At 47.8% G+C, this 21,205-nt stretch overlaps 1 protein-coding gene across 2 annotated transcripts in view; it reads right to left on the bottom strand.

Annotated features, from left to right (window-relative positions):
* Smoc2 (SPARC related modular calcium binding 2) overlaps positions 1–21,205 on the bottom strand; it is a 132,609-nt gene that overhangs the window by 7,966 nt on the left and 103,438 nt on the right. The window lies entirely within an intron of this gene.

Raw genomic sequence — 21,205 nt, 5'->3', positions numbered from 1 at the left:
TACCGTGAGTTGTGGCAGCTACACAGAGAGACTAGCATGCTGGTGTGGTTAAAGACATTCTGGTTTCATGGTTTTCCTTTTGAACACCTGGGTTTTTGTTACTATGATTCAAGTCAATGCTAGCTGCCTATGGCAAGGATCTGTGGAAATCTGTTTCGACTTATTAAACATTGTAGCAGAAAACAGATGTGAGTCTTTCATAGAGCTGTGGAACGTGAGACTAGAAAGACTGTGTATCTCTTCTGTGCTCAATTAAAAGAATGGATTAGGATCTATAGTAAAAACCATAACCACTGGGCAAAGATCTCTGAGAAAAGGCTCTGCATCCCCTGAGGCATTCTCCAGGAAGCAAAGAGAAGCCTGAGGTGGCAGAGGCTGTGGGTGGAAGCCATCCCTTCTGTGACAATCAGAGATGACACAGGACAGAAAAGATGTAGCAGGCCCATGTGATGATGCTTCCTAAGTACCAGCCTTGTAAAGAGCTAACCCAAGATAACCATGAGGAAAGAGACATCGTGAGGGAGCACAGTGGATATGTGCAAAACCCTGGGGTGCACCCATGAGCTCTCTAGTGCTTAGAGCCAAAGATTCAGAGGGTAATATGGAGAAGGTAGCCACTGGTCACCTCTGCTCAGAGAGTGTCCACTGAGGACCTGTGGAGAGCCAGAGATCTGGTCACAATCAAAATCAAGAAGGTCTTTGCTTGGGATGGATGCTTGGGTATGAAGTCCTTATTTCCTTTTGTCGGGGGTAACTGAGAGCCATAATAGACTCTGCCGCCTATGGTTGCTATATTAGGGCTATCAATAAATAGAAAAGGAATACGGTGTCACCTCTGAAGAAGGGAGAATGAGGGGAATTGGGGGAACTGGTTGGAATGAGGACTCTGGAAGGCATTCCTAGGCAATCTGGGTTGAGAGTTAAGAAGGGGTGTCTCCTGAACGTGGGTGTTCAGACACGATGGTGGAGGTGTGAGACACAGACTCAGAGGAAGGGCCAGCACTGTCTGCAGGCCGTATCTGCCACCACCCAGGTTTGGGTTGCCTTTGTCGCCAAGCACCTTGAGCTTATTTTCTCCCTGAAAGAATCAGAGAGCCCTTTGTCCCCATGACAAAGCCTAGGGCAATATCGCCTCTGTGATACATAGAGTGTAGGGTACAAGTATTTACTTCTAAGGGCCAAGACAAACAGATATGAGCCTTGAGTGGTCGGAAGAGAATGCTAAAACAACCCATAGCTCTTGAAGGTGATTCCTTCAGGATACAGATGTGAAATGTAGCTGCATCATGATGTTAACCTGTGTCACCAGGGAGATACACTCCAGCAAACATCCAAGAGGACTGACCTGGTTTGGGGTCAAAGGGCAGTGAGCCCACGTTGTGTGGCCTCACAATGTCTGATGTTGTAGGCAGAAACCCTTAGCTCTGCAGGTACCAGTTCCCAGTCCTCCCATCTTAACCTGTTATCTAGCTCATGAGCAGTGAGCCCTTGTGTTCCCTTAGGTCTCCACCCAGACACAGGCTGCAGGAAATGCAGGACTCAGTGGGTAATGCTTTGTCCCAGTCCTCCCATCTTAACCTGTTATCTAGCTCATGAGCAGTGAGCCCTTGTGTTCCCTTAGGTCTCCACCCAGACACAGGCTGCAGGAAATGCAGGACTCAGTGGGTAATGCTTTGTCCCAGTCCTCCCATCTTAACCTGTTATCTAGCTCATGAGCAGTGAGCCCTTGTGTTCCCTTAGGTCTCCACCCAGACACAGGCTGCAGGAAATGCAGGACTCAGTGGGTAATGCTTTGTCTTGGGGCCCGAAGACCTCCAGCAATGCTGGGGTTCCACGGTGAGTGTCAGGAGTAGGCATGCAGGCCTTGATGTAGCAGGATCGTCATTTTACTTAGAGATAGTTCTGCTAGGAGGGTTTTTCCAAGTAAATACATAATTGAGTTCATAAGTGCAGTTCATAGTCAATGCCTTAAAAAAAACTTGTATTTTTGTTTTATCTTTCAAAATAAATGTGTTTTTCACTCTCTATGAAACACTCTCATTTTAAAAAAACAGACTTCTTTTATTTAAAGACTACTAATTTCAGTAATTTTGCTTATGCTTATGATTTTTTCCAGCATGAATTATACATGTTCATGACTCCTTGATTGCAGGGCAAGCCTCCTCTGCAGATCATCACATGAATTTACACTTTCTCCCCACAACCTACATGGCACGACTGGCTCCCGCAAGGAAACCCCACACGGAGGCAATGCTGGCAACGAGCAGTTTACGGAGAGAAGAGATTGTGTGGTCCTAACCTGGGTTCGTACCGGTGCCAGCCAGACACGACAACGGTGTTAGCCCCGGTCCAACAAAACACTGTGAGATTGGGGCCAGCTATTGGGGTAAGAACACGGGCCTTGAGCTGCTCAACGTCTGAGACCTCATGAGTGTGAGGTATCTGTTTGATGACATGTTTTGTATTTTGAGCTCATTGATTCTCGATGAATTTAAAAAGTCTGTATTGAGTTGTGGCATTGCTACCAATTGAACTGGGCTTACAGCCCAAAGTCCCTCTCTCTGCAGTAGTCGACTTCTCAGTGGGGAACGGTCATGGTGATGTTTTCTTTAAGCTTAGAGTTCCCATGAGCATTCTTGAACAAGCATTTCTAGAGCTAAGGGGTCTGAGGCATGGTGGGAGTATGACATATGTAGGGGTCAGGTCATAGCACCCAGCTCATGGCATGAAGTGTTTGTTTTGAACTTACTTCAACACACAGGTTCTCCAAACCACCATGCCAGCCTTAGAGGCTCGACAGCCTTGAAAAATTGATACACCTCATACTGAGAAAGAGAGAAAGACACAAAGAGACAGAGGCATGACCCTTTCACCAGCTTAGTGGAAACCTGAAGGTGGAAGATCTAGGGAACTATGACCAGACAGGCTTGCAGGAAGCCAGTGTATGGACCCTGTGACTGAACCAGGATTGGAATCCCCTCCATTCTCCTCACTGCTCTTAACCCCACAGTGACGGGAAGGACAGACAGATTTACCCTCCCTGGACAACCTTCCTAGAGTAGACGTGGTGTGAGGGGAGAGAAGGCTTCAGATGACTTCAGTCTCCCTGCTGAGGGGGTGGGGAGGGGAAGGTAGGCAGCCCCTTGTGAGCAGGCAAGAGGCTGCTGTGAGCCCAGCCCAGCTAGTACCTTTCCTGTGCCCTTTCCTGTGCCCAAGGAAGACTCTACCACCTAGAGCGCAGGGAGTGGGAAATGGGCCTGGCTGAAATGCTTGATACTTTAGCCACCAGTAGTAACGATCCAGGTCCTGTGGCCTCTGAAACACGGGCACACAGCTATTCCTAGAACAAGACTGTTCCGAGATAATAGCATCTCTTTATTGTGCAGCCAAAGACTCATTTAGGGTCATATGCCCTGGGGCCCAGAACCCATTCCCCATCAATCTCCTGCTGTCTTAACTCAAACCTTCTTATTGTTTAACCTCAGGCCTATGAAAGTAATAAAAATGTAGACACAGGCAACCAACTAACCAGAGTTAGGAAAGTCTGCTGAGGTGGCTTACTACAGGTGTGAAAAGCTGATGTGGTAATCCTTCCTCCAGGCTGTACCCCACAGAGGGATCAAGTCAGAATGGGAAAGCTCTAGTGGAAATCACACCAAACTTCCCAACTATAAGATTAAAAAAAAATCCCCATTATTATGTTAACTCTATCTTGCTAGTTTCTGTATTTCTGTACTTGAAATATTTATGTTCAGATCTCATTATTTTCCCCTGTGTTTTCCATCTTTTGAAGTGTAGTTCCTGGGGGCTGGAATGCGTGCTGCCAAATTCTCACACATGCATTGATGGAAATCAGCTCTAGCTTAGGAGCCAAGACCCAGGAAAACACCAAACTGGTGTGAAAAATCCAGACAGGGGTGGCACATAGCCTGTACAGGGCTGCCATCACTCTCATCCTTAAAAGAAGCTATGGATATAAGGTCATGGGGCCTCCCTTAAATGACATCCCAGAAAACCTTTGCCTTGGATTAACTCTCTGTAGGTTGGGCCATCAGATGAATGTACACTAGGAATCTGAGGGGTGAGTCTGAAATAAGGAGCTGCCTAAGCATTTGTCCTCAAGCCTGGCCTGCTGGTACCTGGTGTCTCTCTGGGCTTCCCAAGAACAATGGTGAAAATTTGCCAAGGGCCTTGATGACAGCCGCAATCCCAACCTCTCAAGGAACTTGTAGAGGGAACTGTTGCTGGAGAGGTCTGGAGAGCATGGTCATGTGAAACACTCAGAGCACTTCTGTAGGACTCCCGTGGGATTTCTCCAGGTTCCTGTCTGTGTCCTTCCTGCCAAAGCTGAGGTCACAGGTCTCCTGAGGCAGAGTGAGCATCTTTGGATGTATCCCACCCTGTAATGTGGCACTGGAAGTCTCTTCCAAAGAGTCAGAGCCATTTCTGGTGTTCACTCTCCACCCTAGTGTGGCTGATCTCACTCTGTCATGAAACAGAATAAACATGTACTGCTATTTGATGTTTTCCTGAGTTAAGGTTTCTGTGCAGAAACTGCCCAGAAAATATTATCAGGTAACAGCTTTCTAAAACTGAATTATCATTGTTTGTATTTAAAAATAAATCTCATACTTGATTGCAACTCTAGTAACCCATGGGCCATGGACTCAAGGCGGAATGATTGGGTCATGGATGGGCATAGAGCTCTTTACTCAGAGACCAGGCAACCAGGAGAGGAATAAAGAACACAAACTTGTGTCGAGCAAGAACAATCTCTGGCTGCACACACAGGCTGAGGTGTCTAAAGACACAAACACCTGAGTGAGGTCTATATAAATCCTGAGTAGGCACGCCCCCATTGGGAGTCCCTGGAGTTGAGTGCTCAGTCAGTTCATGGTTGGCCTCTTCAGGCTCCTACAGATCACCAGGAGTTCAAACACAGAACAGGGAGTTCTAAGGTCCTCACAGCTCATGGTGCCTTCACTTATAACTTTTAAACAGAATTGAATACCAAGAGAGAAAAGAAAGTGACTCTTGCGATATAGGCTGGTTTGTCTTTGGTAGCGCAGAAATGATGGGATAAAAGAGTGGATTGTTGAGTCTACTTATGAATAACCACTAGTCTCAAATATTTTACATTGGTATGGATTTTTGTATAGTGATACAAATTTAAGGTTATTTTTGTTATACTGCATGTATATTTCTATTCTTATTTAAGGTATTGTACCTATGCAGTTCCTTTTTAAAATGTAAAATTTTAGTCCTTGAAAGCTATTTAGGATAATAAAGAAATACAGGGTAATAGTCATCTATAACAATCAAACTTATAGTCATGTTAGGTATGTTTTCAAGGTCAAACAGATCTATTTCAAATAGATAGATGGTCTTCAAAGATGTCAAAGACCTACATTTAAAATTTTTCTAATAGCACAAGGCTTTTCATAACAATGAAACATGTCTGCTCCTGGCAGCAGCAATTTACTTCAAAATAGGATGATGGGTATCAAAGACTGTCCAAATGGAGTTTGCTTTCTATGTGGCAAAGCTAGCTACGGGGTAGATATTGCCCTTGCCTCGACTGCTGGCAGAATACTGTCCAAACTAGATGAGCAAGATGCTAAGAAGGTAACTGATGAACTTTGCCAAAACAAGGCAGGACAGTCCTTCAAAATTCATGCTTCACAGAAAAGTCTGTCAGATATTCTATGCCTATAGGCTGAAGATGGATGCCCCAACATTGCAGAGGAACCTTAGATGACTGTCCAGGCAGCCAGATGTCTCTGTCATTTCTATAATTTTGGGAGTTGCTTGCTCTGTACTTCCTGTTACTCAGTTAATAGTATATCCTTCTTGGTCCTCTGATTGGATTGGAGACTAGGTAGTATACAGTTTTCCTTATTACCAAATTCAGGGAAAAAAACTTACAAAAGAAATAGAAAGTTTATAAGGTTGAAAAACATAAAAGCTTAAATTGTTAATCTAAGATAATGTTTTGGAGTATAAAAAGATATTTTAGGATGATAATACAAATTATGATAGAAAATTGTTTAGATATAAAACTTTGGACTTACTAAGATAGAATAGATACTTTCTCCAAATTTGCCAAATACATATGGACTAAACATTTTTTATGTAATTCTTACTCGGTAATTGTTCTTACTGTATATAGCTTTACTGGGGTAGAGTTAAAAACTTTCTTTTTTATTTAGACAAAAGGGGAAAATGTTGCAGAATATTTGTACACTGTGTGAAGATGTCACTGTGATTGGTATAATAAAAGCTGAGCGGCCAATAGCTAGGCAGTAGGTACGGGTGGGACTTCCTGGAAGAGAGAAATAGGAAGAAAATTCTAGGCATGTAGGAGATGCCATTGAGACACAATTAGACACACAGATTAGGAGAAACTTCACCTAGGATCTCCCTGCTATTCAGTTCTGAGACTCCTCAGAGTTGTAGGGATTCATCCCCAATATTGTGAAATGGTAGAGAAAACACATTCAGAGACCTTTGGCAGGGACTGATCTGATGTGGTTCCCAATGCCATCAATGGTGCTGATTCTACTTAGGTCTCATTCTTGTCTTAATAAATTATTAAGGCATCATTTTTAACAGATCAGCTTGAAGCCTCAGTGTACTCAGGGCCTTTCGGCTCCTCCAACCAGGGTTCCCTTCCTATTCCTTAGACTCCAACATCACCAGCCACTACATCCCCACCATGATCCCACACATCCTGAGTACCACACACAAGGCAGCACCATCTTTATTGTGTGACCGGGGATGGTGCTTGTTGTATTTAGAAAACCACACCCATCTATATGTGTTTGGATTCTTTCTACCTTAGAATCTGTGGCAGGGAAGGACTGCAGATGGAAGCCACCATGGAGTGAGTGTCCTCACTGCCGAAGAACAAGATGCTTCAATCTCACCATGGTTCACCAGATCGTGCCCTGGAGAACTCAAACACAGAGACTTGAAGCTGGGTAGGAGCTGGATGCTCTCACAGTGTGTGACAACCTAATGAGGGCACTCAATGGAAGGGCTTAGGAAGGGAAACAGAGGGGCAGAAAGGGACAAGCCATCTTCCATGGCAGCAGCAGCAGGGAGAAAGATGTAGGTGGACCATGGGCTCAGCATGAGAATTAAAACTCAGTGTCCCAGTGCCTGCGAATCTACTCCAGACCCAGCCGCTCACGTAGACATGTGTCTGCTCAGGAAAGGTCAGAACAATCTGTCTCATTTCCTGAGGACTCCTGGGTCCCCCAGGGCTGTAGCAAGGAGAATGTTGTTAACGTAAAAGGTGTATTTGGCTGCAGGGATTCCTTCCTGTGGAAACTTGCCAGATGGTCTATATATCGTAATCTCAAGCAAGCCGAAATTTCCCAGGTGACAGCTGGCCTATTTAATTAAATCCTTAGAGCCCAGAGTTCAGGCAGGCCATGTACCGGAGCAGCCCCGGTGCTCTGATGACCATGTGTGGAACCTTAAAACTACCTCGTAAGGTAGAGGGACAGTCACAAAAGGGTAAGGGCTGGGTTGCTCCAGGAGACCTGCCCGTCTAAAGCGGACAGTAGAGGCAAGGTGCCCGTGTCAGAGAACATAAAGACCAGAGACGATCCTTAGTGATGGAGTCAACACACGCTGGCGGCCAGGAGAAGGGACAAAGTCAAGCACCGTGCACAAGTATACAGGAGGCAACAGGTGAGACTATACCACAGTAGCCAACCAGGGTGGTCCTTCCAAAGGAGCAGAGCTGCCAAGAGTGTGTTCACTGAGAAAGGAGAGGTTTTTTGCATGACAGGCATCTCCTCATCCCCTGGCCAAATGTGAGAGTGGACCCTCCTTCCTGGGTCTTTTCTGGCCTGTACACTCAGGGATAGGAAAGCATATACCAACAGCTGGCTGTCAGGCATAAAACACACTGAAAGTCAGTTCCAGAAGCAAGGACCTGGATAAGGGACAGTGCTGACACCAGGAAGGTCTGAGAGGGAGCTAGACAGAGCTAGACAGAGCTAGACAGAGCACAGAGTACCAAGGCCTTCGCTCACCTCTCCTCACCCTATGGAAACTGTGAAACAAGCCAGTCTGAGCGGAAAGTGGGGATGAAAGAAACGGGATCGGATACAAATGAAAGAATAGTCCATACTGAGTAACCCCTGCTGGCTTTGCATTGGCAAACGGACTCGGAATTCCCCCTGATGATCTACAAACTCTCCCCGGCCCTACTCCACACTCCCCTACCTAGACGGCTGTAACCTGCTGCTGCAGTTCCATTCTAAATGACATGTTCCCACCTCAGGCTTCCATAGTTATGTATATTTATGGGTTATGTTAACAACCTGAAGGGCTTTCTATATATACCCCTAGAGTTTTATTTGGGAAACAGCCACGGCATGGGGAAACTGGTAGCTAGTGTTTTCCTTTCAATAACGCTTACATCAGCACCAGGCCCTCTGTTTCCTCAGGGAAAACAAGGCACAGCCTGCAAGACGCTGGCACATGTTCCTCGAGTCTGCTTCACACCCTGTCCTGGTAGGCTGGCCCTCAGACATAAAGTCCCGGGTGCGGCAGGACCTGGATGCATCTGCTCCAGATGAGAACCGCAGGCTGTGAGCAGCGGAGACCTGATACTCCATGTGTGCGAACATTCTCCGTCTATTCTGCGCCTGGCTTGGATCACAGCGAGCAGTCTTGGCATCTCTGGGCTCTGCATTCTCATCCGCTAGTATCAGAGCAGACCTCCTCCCTTGCATCCCAGCCCCAGGAGCTGCAGCAGCCACTGGCTCTGGTGAAAACTGCCTTCCCTTCTGTGCGACTGCATGGTGACCCAGTGCATCCTCCATCTCGGTTGCTGTAAACCTCAGCGACAGCACAGAGCCTGGTGAGCTCAGACCATGCACCTGATGAGAAAGTTGAGAGTCCGGGTTGGTCTGACCATGCAGGGCTCCAGCCTGGATAACCTCAGTGTTAGGATGATTGCTATGTAGTCCTCTCTTTGGCCTTTTGTAGCCACAAATAACAGCAGGACAGCATCAGAGGCAAGAGGACAAACTGAACAGGGCTGGCAGGCTTGGGGACAACAAGACTGGACTTTCCCAGAATTGTGTCTACTCAGGTTCTGCAACAGACCTGGCATAAAGTTCAGACAGTGCAGTTGGTCCCAGCCTTCGCTCATCACCTCATCCCCCAAGCAGCATGCAGAATCCTTGATGGACTGGACGATCATTCCCTTAAGAGAGTGTCTGAAGCAACCCAAGACCTGTTTTTTAGCTCTGAGTCATTGGTCTCTCAATGGAGGGTGAGTTAGAGGTGGGGTGTATACCTGGAAGATGAGGATATGCAGGTTGGATTGGATGGGCGTGAGTGGCCTACATGGGTTCCAGGCAATGGAGACATGCACATGCAGCCTGCATGGGTTCCAGGTGGTGGGAACTTGCACATGCAGCCTGCATGGGTTCCAGGTGGTGGGAACTTGCACATGCAGCCTGCATGGGTTCCAGGTGGTGGGAACTTGCACATGCAGCCTGCATGGGTTCCAGGTGGTGGGAACTTGCACATGCAGCCTGCATGGGTTCCAGGTGGTGGGAACTTGCACATGCAGCCTGCATGGGTTCCAGGTGGTGGGAACTTGCACATGCTGCCTGCATGGGTTCCAGGTGTGGGGGGGGGGACATACACATGCAGCCTGCATGGGTTCTGGGCAGTGGGGACATACACATGCAGCCTGCATGGGTTCCAGGTTGGGGGGACATACAGATGCTGCTTGTGTGGGTTCTGGACCTAGCTGCTGTCTGTTTCAAAGAAAACTATGATTCTCAAGACAGTGCATAAAACCTCATAGTAGGTCAACTGGGCATTTGCTACCAAGCTGGAGAACACACTATTTAATATGTAAACACACTTTTAATATGTAAAGAATGAAGACTGGAAAATGAAAATACCAAAAGCGATTGCCGGCCGGTGTAAAAGATCCCTGCAGAACACGAGTATAGTATAAGCTAGGAATTCTCCGGACTCACAGTGAGCTCAGCACCGCCTAGGCCTCGAGGGCTGAGGAGCTGACCCAGGTCACTCCTCTCAGGTCTCGGAGCTCAGTCATCCTCACAGTGCATCAGAACGGTCGTTTTTGAATACATACGTAATTACCCACTTCTCATCCCCAACCCTTACAGGGGAATAAAAGCACCTTCCTCAACGGGGCAAGATCTGAGTCTGGAAGCTTCTGTGCATGCCCTCTGTCTGGTGCAGACTGCCCACTGGCTCTTGTTTGCTTTGGTAGCTGACAGGACACTCCTAGCACTGTGCATGCCCTCTGTCTGGTGCAGACTGCCCACTGGCTCTTGTTTGCTTTGGTAGCTGACAGGACACTCCTAGCACAGGAACTGTGTGGAAACAGGGGTGGTGGAAATCCGAGCCGCCTCCTCCTGGGTGCTTCCGAGAAGGACTCAGAGCACACTCGTCCAGCGTATGCCAAGACTGACTTCCAGCAGTCTCTACTTCGTGCCTGGACACTGCCAGCCTCCCAGAGCTACCCTGTCCTCAGAGGAGGAAGTAACACTGTCAGAAATGGTCCCATCTGAAGCTACGTGCACCAGCTCTTAAAGTTTCCGCTTCTCCTTCTGTGCAGATGTTGGTATGAGAGTCAAAACCACAGGGAAGGGGTGAACAGCAGAGCTGGGTTGTAGCCCACGTCCTTGCCGATTCGCTGAACACAAAACTACTGACTAATATGTCCTTCCAGATGCCATGCCCAGAGGATGTCAGGACGGTGCATTCTGGGAAATCAGTTTGTCCAAGAATGAAGAGTGAGGGCAACAGACAACACGTCATGGCCAGACCAGAGGAGGGGGCAATGATGGAGCTGTGGGTGTCTCTGTATCCTTGGTGTCTGCTCTGTTCTCGTTACTTCAGAAAGAGTTCCCCATTAGAAAAATTACAGAGATAAAATTCCGGCTGCATTGAAGGAGCAACTTGTCTCGCTTTCCAACCTCCCGTTGCCCTGGGGAAGGTGGAAAGCAGTCGCTATCTAACAAGATAGGACTAAGTAGCAGTGAACCTCTGTGCTGAGCACGGCAGTGTGCCCCAGAGGTGTCCGAACATGACAGGCATCACACGACCCTCAAGCTTTGAGCTCCTCTTTGACTTTAGGGACCTTGATGACAAGACATCGGAGTGAGAACTGAGAACAGCATCAGCTGGGGACAAGGGGGTCCCACTGGCTCAAGAAGCTCCTTAGATAGCAAAGAGCAGAGAGGAAAAGATAGACCCAGCAAGAACACAGCCTCAGACAATCATTTCAGGAATTTCTGAAAGTCAATTAACACCTAAGGGGCAGCCACTTCGCCCCTTGTCAAGGAAAAGGACTCTGTTTCCCCATAAGACTGCCCTCAGTTTGACAAGTCAGACAAGAACTAGAAAAAATAAATAAATCATGTTCTTAGTAAAAAAAAAAAAAATTAGAGATTTCCATGTCGTGCTATTAATCATTATAAACCATGTTTCCTTCCATTTTTGGCTATAGGAATATCCTTGCTGCCTATTATAGGTTTATGCTGGTGGGCACCATGGTCTTGGTCTGAAGAAAGTTAAAGGAAGAACATAACCCAGTTTCTGCCACCAGCGAAGCCTGTTGTGGATGTGGCCCAGATGACTGGTTGATATCACCTCAGGGAGCTAGGTGTGGCCTGTCCCCACTCCTGTACTTTCTCCAATAAGTGACTGTCACCTCCTAATGCCTGTCCTTTCCCTCTGAGGAACCTGAGACACAGCTGGGGATGAGCTGAGGTGTTTTAGCCATAATGAATCTAGACAAATCATTAAGAATTCTACCCAAATATTCAGTGGAGATTTTAACAAACACCAGCTCTCAGATTTCCTAATTGTTTTTGTTATTGTTGTTAGTTCTGTTTTTTTTTTTAACTGTTGGTATTATATTGCTCTTGTTTTGTTTGTTTGTTTGTTGTGTAAGGGCATGGATTGTGGAACAATAAAGCTACAATTTTGGTGTCCAGGTCCCAGCTCCTAGAGAGAAGAGGTGGTCTCCCATGACCTGCACCCTCAGCGCTCTCTCTCTCTCTCTCTCTCTCTCTCTCTCTCTCTCTCTCTCTCTCTCTCTCTCTCTCTCTCTCTCACACACACACACACACACACACTGTTTAAAAGGAACAACTCACAAAGAGAAGAGGTGACATTCTGACCAGTTCTATATTCAGAACAGAAGGGTAATGAGTTGATAGCTTGATATCAAAATGCAAACAGAACAAAACAAAACAAAAGGTTTAGTAGGGATGGGAAGAAAGACAACAGACAAGAACTAGCAGTGTCTGAGTGGCTTCACTCAGGGAAGAGAGACAGTAGCCAACATGACAACCTAATAGTGTCTTCTCACTTCACAGCTGACCAGCCTGGGACATGTGATACTTGAAGGCTGTCATAACCTCTTGGAATCCGAATCATTCCAGAAATCAAGACCAACTCAGGAGCCGTCAGAGGAAGCTACATGAGATTGGTGAGAATATTAGTTAGGGCTAGGGCTTAGCAATAACAAGACCAACAGTGAAGAGAACAGAAGTGAGAGACAGCTCGGTCAGAACCCACGTAACAAAAACAGGTGTGCAACACACTCTTGTGAGAATAGGACTGGCTGGGGGACGGGACGAGTGAATCCCTGAGGCTGGGTAGCCAGACAGCCTCGTCAAATATGCGGACCTCGAACCAGCAAGAGATCCTGTCTCTAAATCAAGGTGGAAGGCCCCTGAGGCATGGGAGCATGCACCTGCCTGGTGATGCAGGTCCCTCAGCCTTGTCTCTGGCTGGTACGTTCTGCCTAAGCCATCTACTTAATCCTCTAAACAGATGTATTACAGGGAGCTTTAAAACTGGCTGTGGTTGAGTCTTAGCAAATTTAAATTCGTTCTGGGAAGAGCCTAAATGAATAATGTGAGCGAGGGCCAGAGGACGGTCAACGGGTCGTTTCCCCCAACTGGGTTATTCTAGATAAATGGTCTTTAAAAAGAGGCAGGAAATATTTGCACTAGAATAAAGACTGTTTAGCAACAGTTAAACATATTTGGTGTTGTCCGAGGACAGTGCGTTCTCATTAAGTTTTTGAGACTGTCTCTGAAATTCTACTTGTGTTATTAATTTGTCTGGATGCTGCCTCTTTCAGGACCGACAATGACTTACACTTCATTCCACCCCATTTCTTTGTAAACACTGCTTTCCAAGCCTTGGGGTGAAGTAGCTGATTACATAACTGGCAATGTACCTGCCTCAGCAGAAGTAACAAACACACTTCTGAGCAGCTACAGTGCTGATGGAGCACTGTGGGGAGGAGCTGATGGAGCACTGTGGGGAGGAGCTGATGGAGCACGGTGGGGAGGAGCTGATGGAGCACTGTGGGGAGGAGCTGATGGAGCACTGTGGGGAGGAGCTGATGGAGCACTGTGGGGAGGAGCTGATGGAGCACGGTGGGGAGGAGCTGATGGAGCACTGTGGGGAGGAGCTATGGAGCACTGTGGGGAGGAGCTGATGGAGCACTGTGGGGAGGAGCTGATGGAGCACTGTGGGGAGGAGCTGATGGAGCACGGTGGGAAGGAGCTGATGGAGCACTGTGGGGAGGAGCTGATGGAGCACTGTGGGGAGGAGCTGGTCCAGAGCCCGGGACTCTCCGGGTGCAGTATTTATTATACTAAAATGTTGGGAAACAAGAAATCATATCAAAGTCAGTAGGAGCTTTAGAATATTTAGATATTTTTCAATAGCTGACCATTTTTAAACACCCTTCCCTGCTAGTGGACCTCACTATCTCTGATTTGGCATCCATTGTGATGGGAAGTGTGTGTTGGATCCAGCATATCCAGTGCTCTGGGCTGGGCCTGCTGCAGGGAGAGAAGATATACTTGATCTTCCTATTGTCCCACCATGCTAGTATGATTCCCATCCTGCTATGCAACGTTTCCGCCTTCCCCCAACACGCAGGTGACTCACTGGAATGTCACCTCTAATCACCGACAGTTGCTAGGTTGGTTCCAGTGTAGAGCCATCCACAGAAGGCTGTGTTTCCAGACTTCAGGATGATGTTCATGGTGGTAAACTGAGAAGGACATCAAAGCATAGGACACTGTCGAGTGCCCAGTCCCTACAGAGAAACTGGCCCTACTGCTTGTTATGGAGCATATACTAGGAGCAGTGTGTGGTCTGAACGCTGCCCTCTTTATAAGATGAGGTCCTCAGGTGGCTTGAGGAGCCTCCCAGACTCTTTCCTCACTAGTGGCCACTACAAGCCTGGTAGCTGGGAGGAGGGAGTCTCCCCAGGGCTTGTCCAGGCAGAAGTGGGGGCAGAAACCATGTTCCCCTTAATTGATGAGACCAGTAAGTGATCTGTTGACAGGATTCTCTGAGTGCTCACTCGCTCCGGTGCCCTGCCCCTTCCAAACCACTCCCAGTCCTGTGTGTTCAGCCTCCTTACATCACCACTCACGCAGGACCCCGTGGCTGTCAGGGACTGACGAATGCAATCTCTGGCTCGCGCTTATCACTTAGTTCTCCTGTAGGCCAGTGGGAATCATCTCTTTCTGTATCTTGTCTATTCTTTTTTTTTTTAATCACAGAAACTTTTCATAATCTTCCCCCAAACTTCGAATTTCTCCTCATTCTCTAAGAAACCAGAAAATAGCCGTCAACGGTGTGCACTATTCTCATAAAAATTCAGGAGCACTCCTGTCAAACAGTACCCAGAATCTCCCCTCCATTCTTGCCCATCATTTACCTTTGACCTCACTTAGAACTCAGCGTTATAAAAAAAAAAAAAGAAGAAGAAGAAGAAGTGGTAAGAACTAAGATGAAAGTTTGTTCTCCTTTCTCCCTGGTGCCCAGGAGGCTCTTTCCTGTCACACACCTCTGAGATGACATCCAGAGTGTCCCCACAGACTGGGCTGTCTAGTACACCTCTGCCCAACCACTGACTTCTCCGTTCCTGGCTCCTTCACCTGCTGTTCCTATTCCTAAAGCCTGAGGAGGAAGATAAGAGGTGACCCTCCTGAGAGGCTGGACCCACAGCTGTCTTTCCTCATCAGAACCGATTTAATGCCCACGTTTGCCATGCAGCTGCCTTCTAAAGGACCGTCAATCACATCGGCCTACAAGCTCACCTTCACACTTAGTCTTTAAGACCAGTAATCAGAAACTAGGTGGCGCTTTCAACCACTGTCACTTAGGAGGAGCCCTTAACACACGCAGAACCACAGCCTGGCTTGTATCATTGAAGTGAGCACAAAGTCAGCCAACAGCAACGCCCACTCGCATGGACTTCCTCCTCCTCTGCCTGGTAGGAGGGTGGCACCAGATGTCGTGTGTGTGTGTGTGTGTGTGTGTGTGTGTGTGTGTGTGTGTCTGTGTCTGTGTGTCTGTGTGTGTGTCTGTGTGTGTGTCTATGTGTGAATGTGTGTGTGTGTGAATGTGTGTGTCTGTGTGTGTGTGTGTGTCTGTGTGTGTGTGAATGTGTGTGAATGTGTGTGTGTCTGTGTGTGTGAATGTGTGTGTGTGTCTGTGTGTGTGAATGTGTGTGTGTCTATGTGTGAATGTGTGTGTCTGTGTGTGTGAGTGTGTGTGAGTGTGTGTCTATGTGTGAATGTGTGTGTGTGTGAATGTGTGAATGTGTGTGTGAATGTGTGTGTGTGTGAATGTGTGTGTGTGTGTGAATGTGTGTGTGTGTGTGTGTGAGTGTGTGTGAGTGTGTGTCTATGTGTGAATGTGTGTGTGTGAATGTGTGTGTGTGAATGTGTGTGAGTGTGTCTGTGTTTGGGGTTGGGGGAGCAGAGGGCACAGAGGGACATGCACACAACTTCACCCATATGTTCGAGTTTAGAGGCTGTGTCTAAAGCACAGGGCGGACTGGGGCTGTGGCTCAGTTAGTAGTGCGCCTGTTTAGCACGCAGGAGGCCCTGGGCTGGACTCCTCACTGCCACATAAACCAGATGAGACAGTGCATGTCTTACATGTCTGTCATTCTAGAACCCAGGAGGTGAGGCAGAAAGCTTGGGAGTTCAAGGTCAGCATAGGCTTTGTGTGACCCTGTCTCAAAAATGTTTAAAGGAATAGTAAATAAGCCTAAAGGTGCCTTGCTCTCAGCTGACTCATGTCTGAACTTAATCTGACAGTAAAAATCACGGAGGCTGACATTTATTTATTTATTTATTGAAAGGGAATCATTGACATCTCTCACTGTCATGGAACTCTGGCCTTGGAAGGTGCTGGCTGCCGGCTGCCCATCCACTGTGCAAGAAAGGTAAATACCAGCCTCCCCATGTGTCATCCAATATCTGGCAGGAAGGCATAGCTTAGGGTCTAATTACCTTTGGGAAGCAAGCTTAGCTACGCCTAGGGCGAGGCGAGGATCATTTTCTGCTGCCTCGGAAAGTCGTAATTAATTTCGAAGCAATTTAAAACGGTGCTAAAATATTGCTTGAAAAGGATAGAAGGTGGCTTGAGGGTTTGTATTTGAGTCAAGGGTTATAATTACGCCTGTAATTGCTGTAGGCTGCCAAGGAGAGAAGAGACTCCTCCGCCTCTTCCTCCTTTCACTGGCTGAGAAGAACTCTGAGATCTAAGGAAGGGGTGAACTTCCAGGATCGGTTACTTTACCCGCACTGGAAATGTTCGTTGTTTTAAAGCCTTCTGCCACAGGCGGGGCATACGGCGCAGTTGGTAGAATGCTGGCCTAGCATGCGCCAGTTCCTGGGCTCCGTCCCCAGTGCTGCCTAAATGAAGCGGTATGGCACACACTTGCAATTCTAGTGCTTAAGGGACAGAGGCAGGATGATCAGACGTACAAACTGTGTCGTGAGTTAGAGGCCAGTCTAGCATAAAAAGTTAGAGCTTCATAGGGGCCTATTTCAAGCAAAACAAAAATTACAAAAGAAAGAAAGAGATCTATGTTAATTGAAATCAACAAATGTCTCTCAATGCTGGGTTGACAAAGGACAGCAAGAGGAAGAGAAACATGGTCCCTTCTTCTGTCGCATTGGTGGGCTCTGTGATGATGGAAAGGAGCTGGAGGGCTGAGTCTCACCCAAGGGAGCCTCTGAGGTACAGGAAAGGGGCAAAACCAGTAATTCCATATCTGCACCAAGTGTCTCAGGCCCTGGATGCCAGGGAGCGCCCTGACAGGTGCATGCTGACAAAGAGGCAGGGAGGGTTTCCCTGGAAGACCAGTCCTCAGGGGAGGGAGGGAGGGAGGGAATGAGGGAGGGAGGGAGGGAGGGAGGGAGGGAGGGAGGGAGGGAGGGAGGGAGGGAGGACATTCCTAATAGGGGATTATGCTGAATTCTTTAGTATGAGTAGGAGGAGCAGGGTAGGTGGAGCAACAGGCCAGGTACATTGTTCTAAAACACCCATGAGGTTTGTTTTTTATCCCATGAGGTTTTTATAGATTAAAAAAATTATTTTTAAGTACGTGCCCGTGTATGTATGTGCCCATGCATGCAGGCACCCTCTAAGATCAGGAATATCAAATTACCTTGGAACTGGAGTAACAGTGTTAAACACGGATGAGAGAGCTGGGGACCAAAGACAGGTCCTCAGCAAGAGCAGGGATCCGTCTCTCTAGCCCCACCCCCCCAGGAGGTATTGTTTTAATTAGAAGTGAAAGAAGATAGATTTGCCAAAGGGGAAAAGATGGCTTTGTGCTTTGTTTAGGTTTCTGTTGATCTGGTTTTCACTTCTCTCCAGGCCAGAAGACAGCCTGACGTAGAAACCTACAACATGAGCAGCCGCTCTTCCAGAGAGCACAATACTAAACTGCCGGACTCCAAAGGCTGGGTCATCATTTGTCACCAGTCGGTGTGAGCTACAACACAGGCGTGAGCTACAACACAGGTGAGCTACAACACAGGTGAGCTACAACACAGGTGTAAGCTACAACACAGGTGAGCCACAACACAGGCGTGAGCTACAACACAGGCGTGAGCTACAACACAGGTGAGCTACAACACAGGTGTGAGCTACAACACAGGCGTGAGATACAACACAGGCGTGAGATACAACACAGGTGAGCTACAACACAGGTGTAAGCTACAACACAGGCGTGAGATACAACACAGGCATGAGCTACAACACAGGTGAGATACAACACAGGTGAGCTACAACACAGGTGTAAGCTACAACACAGGCGTGAGATACAACACAGGCATGAGCTACAACACAGGTGAGCTACAACACAGGTGAGCCACAACACAGGCGTGAGCTACAACACAGGTGTGGGCTACAACACAGGCGTGAGAGCTACAAACACAGGTGTGAGCTACAACACAGGTGTGAGCTACAACACAGGTGTGAGCTACAACACAGGTGAGCTACAACACAGGTGTGAGCTACAACACAGGTGTGAGCTACAACACAGGTGAGCTACAACACAGGTGAGCTACAACACAGGTGAGCCACAACACAGGCGTGAGCTACAACACAGGCGTGAGAGCTACAACACAGGTGAGCTACAACACAGGTGAGCTACAACACAGGTGTGAGCTACAACACAGGTGAGCTACAACACAGGTGTGAGCTACAACACAGGTGAGCTACAACACAGGAGAGCTACAACACAGGTGTGAGCTACAACACAGGTGAGCTACAACACAGGTGTGAGCTACAACACAGGTGAGCTACAACACAGGAGAGCTACAACACAGGTGAGCTACAACACAGGCGTGAGCTACAACACAGGCGTGAGCTACAACACAGGTGAGCTACAACACAGGTGTGAGCTACAACACAGGTGAGCTACAACACAGGTGTGGGCTACAACACAGGCGTGAGAGCTACAAACACAGGTGTGAGCTACAACACAGGTGTGAGCTACAACACAGGTGTGAGCTACAACACAGGTGAGCTACAACACAGGTGTGAGCTACAACACAGGTGAGCTACAACACAGGAGAGCTACAACACAGGTGTGAGCTACAACACAGGTGAGCTACAACACAGGTGTGAGCTACAACACAGGTGAGCTACAACACAGGAGAACTACAACACAGGTGAGCTACAACACAGGCGTGAGCTACAACACAGGTGAGCTACAATACAGGTGAGCCACAACACAGGCGTGAGAGCTACAAACACAGGTGTGAGCTACAACACAGGCGTGAGCTACAACACAGGCGTGAGAGCTACAACACAGGTGAGCTACAACACAGGTGAGCTACAACACAGGTGTGAGCTACAACACAGGTGAGCTACAACACAGGTGTGAGCTACAACACAGGTGAGCTACAACACAGGTGTGAGCTACAACACAGGTGAGCTACAACACAGGTGTGAGCTACAACACAGGTGAGCTACAACACAGGTGAGAGCTACAACACAGGCGTGAGCTACAACACAGGAGAGCTACAACACAGGTGTGAGCTACAACACAGGTGAGCTACAACACAGGTGTGAGGGCTGTTACAGAGGAAAGAGATGCAACAGTCTTCCCGGCTTGACATGGAGAGAAAGGCTGCCTGGCTGGACAAAAGCAATGCAGAAGGAAGAGCGTGTCTTCACAGATGCAAACTCACCCCTCGGGCTGTGTACCCCATGAAGCCTCACCTATGCAGGGGCTGCTGGATGACTGTGGGAAAAAATTTTTTTCCTCCTCACAAAGAACCTGTATCCTGGAGTTAATTTAAGGCTTTCCTGGATTTCTCTCCTAATAAGGATAATAGTTTCCAAATAATGAAAGCTATTATGTGTGATTAAACAGCACTCTCTCAAACAATTGGGCTGGAGAAGAGTTGAACTCTGCGGGGCTCACTGAGGGATGGTGAGGCAGTGTCTCCACTGTGAGACTCCATGATCCTTTGTCTTGTGCCAGCAGAGTCATGTGGCTACCTTGGCTCTAACAGGGACCTCTTCTACAGGCTGAATGCTTGCTCCCTGAGTAACTTCTTCTGACCTTCAGACAGGCCAAACAGTGATATCTGCCATGTTCTCCATAGTGATGGCCATTGGTTCTCACCAAATTACTTACCACCCCAACCTTTGAATTAAGAATAATAGCCAGCTAAAGTGTGAGATCCCACCACGAAAAGAGGAAATGGGAGTTTCACTGGACAGTGATGTGGTATTCATAGGCGGAAGCCACAGTCTTAGGTGTTATGGGACATCTTATTAATAATACTAAATCCATGGGTTCTTCAAGGTGGGCAGAGGACGTAATGCAATTCTGTAAGATATGATAAGGACTAGCCAAGCCCAGCAAGCATATTTCTTCAAAACCAAGTTGTCCACTGATACAAAAACCTGACTTTAGCCAGCTTGCTGAAGCACATTTATAACCCCAGCACCTGTGAGGCCGAAACAGGAGGACCAGAAATTCAAGGCCATCCTCATCTGCATAGGAAGTTGAAAGCCAGCAGAGTCTGCATGAGCAATGACCTCAAAAGAAAATCTGATTTTAGAGGCCAGATATCTGTGGGAAAGTACTCTGTAAGCCAGACAACATCTGGGCCAGCTAAGGGGTCTCTAAGAACACAGCACTCATATGCAAAGGTTCCGGGTAGGGAGTCTATGCCAGGTTTGCCCTAAACCTTCTCTTCTGAGTCTCAGCCCTGACCCAGGAAGCAGGAAGCAGGGAGAGGAAGCAGGAAGAGGAAGCAGGAAGCTATCCACCAGGAGGAACATGAAAACCTGAAGATGTTGTCTGTCACCCACTGGTTCCTAAACCTATGGATGGACAGGAAGTGGTAACCAGCAGGAAGCCTAGGTCTAGATCATCAGAGCAGGAAGTGGGCTACTAGGAGCCAGACCATGTGGTCCACACTGGGAGTACGTGTGGGCCTGCTTCCCCACAGCAGGGCTAGACCAGCTGCTGCTCCGCCGTGAGCATGAGCTGCTGCTCCGCCGTGAGCGTGAGCAGGCTCACACAGTGTCCTTGGCTGATATGGAAATGTGGGCGCGCTAGCCTTCTCTTTTTGTTTACATAGGAAAACATTTTTTTCTTTCAAAATTACCCTCTCTGTCAATATAGTCTAAACTATGAAGAAAGCACAGAGAATTCCTATAAGAGAACTTTTCCTGACCAGAGGAAACCGGACCAGTCCTGCCTGGCGTGGAGGACACAACACAGTGGCTATCAGAGCCTGGAGACTGGCTGAACTTGCGTAGTCTACAGATGCTTAAAGGGAAACAACCAAACAGAAGGAAGCAGCGAGCTACTTCCGAGCATGGTGCT

The sequence above is a fragment of the Microtus pennsylvanicus genome, chromosome 1 (genome assembly GCF_037038515.1).
Source record: "Microtus pennsylvanicus isolate mMicPen1 chromosome 1, mMicPen1.hap1, whole genome shotgun sequence".
Lineage (NCBI taxonomy): Eukaryota > Metazoa > Chordata > Mammalia > Rodentia > Cricetidae > Microtus > Microtus pennsylvanicus.
This window is presented reverse-complemented; position numbering and strand designations above follow the sequence as displayed.